The following is a 1,740-nucleotide window of genomic DNA, read 5'->3' as shown; positions in this document are numbered from 1 at the left end:
GGGTGAAGACCTCTACTAAATTCCCAGCTCTGATCTATAGGGACTACGACTTTCAAGCATTACCAACAAAATGACTTACACAAAAGTGATAGCGAAATGTAAGTATCTCAAGACCCAAGAATAAAATACACTGGATAACCATTTTTAAAAACAATCTTGGTTTTACTATTGTTCCTTTTTCCTCATTAATTTTGATCCCCCCAAAAGGCAGATGGATAGACACACACACACACACTATATACATATATACACACACACATATGTATGCATATATCATGTGCATGTATATGTGTATATGTTTATATGTGTGTGCATATATGTGTGCACACATATATGTATATGCACACATATATATACACATAGAGGAGCAAGAGAAGAATACTGAAAATAAAGGACTTAACTGGTCCTTTTTTCATGATGTCATCTCATTCTGTCCTATGTCACTTTAGATACACACATTTTCCTGACATTTGGCAGCCTTATTTTTCTAAGCCTAAGAAAGCATAAAGCGCAGGCTCTGAAATAAGAGCATATTCCGTTTAATCACTTCTATTCTATTCCCTTAGACAGTTAACATAAGTTTTTCAGCCTCTGTTACCTTTCCTATAAAAGGGGCTTCTCTTTGGGTCGATAGTCAATGCCCATAGAAGCTGCAGTCAAGCAATCAGATGCTGTATGACACTGGACAAGAGATCTCTTTAAAGTATTAGAAAGCAAAGATGTCACTTTGATGATGATTAAGATTACCCGGACCCAGGCCTTGGTCTTCTCAATTCCGTCATCTACACAAAAAAGGTGGACAATACAAAGACGGATGTGATCAAGTTGGCGAAGACCTGTTGACTGTACTTGAGGCAGCCCAGAGAACAAATAAATGAGAAATACAACCAAAGTGCTCCTTAGAGGAGTTAGGATAATGTCCAGACCTAATCCCGTCCTTTTCACGTTTCTTCAGGAAAGATGACTTACTAAGGCAGGCATGGCGGCTGGTGCAGTGAAGGATGGCCCACATGGGAGGGGCCTCTGGTGAGCTGGTCGTAGCTAGCACAGTGGACTCAAACACAGCACCAATCGTCAAGATGGCACAAGACCAGGTAACATTTCAATCTGTGATGCGCACTATCCCTGTGTGGCACAGCGGCCTTCGTGGCAACGAAAACCAACACCACCGCTTTCGTTCACTGTGTGCCTTAAATGAGATAACAGTGACACGGGCTTATGATCCTGAGCAAGTAATAAATAATATGGAACCAATCCACTCAGAAACCCAAACTCAGAGCCATCGAGTCAATTCCACCTCAGAGGGACTCTGTAAAGGCAAACTTGAATGATTGTTTGTTTGATTGTCAATATCACGATCAAGAATCCCTTTAGATGAAGGATTCTACATAAACAAAGGGCACAGTTCTTCGGATATAGAACATAGCTGAAATCCCAACGTGTGCAGGGAGGTCCTCAAAGTGTAAAAACACTTGAAATCTAGTCGTGCTGGGTCGGCTACTCTCACCTCTAAGAAGAGTGAGGTACTTACAACTCCAAAACTTAAAATAGCTCTGAAGTGTTGGCAAAGATAGCCTTGTTGTGAAGGTATATCAAGTGCCCTTTGTGAATTTCACTCCCCAAGTGCTAACTGACATACTGCACGCCACACTTGACAGCAGTGTAAAAGTGCCTGAAATACGGGGAATTCGGCTGCTCGTTATAGACACCACTTTGGCAAACTGCTTGCTGAGGCATCAA

Source organism: Echinops telfairi, unplaced genomic scaffold (assembly GCF_000313985.2).
Source record: "Echinops telfairi isolate 266 unplaced genomic scaffold, ASM31398v2 ScPeMD7_1;HRSCAF=3_0, whole genome shotgun sequence".
NCBI classification, from domain to species: Eukaryota; Metazoa; Chordata; class Mammalia; order Afrosoricida; family Tenrecidae; genus Echinops; species Echinops telfairi.
The sequence above is the reverse complement of the archived record's forward strand: the minus strand, read 5'-3'. Positions refer to the sequence as shown.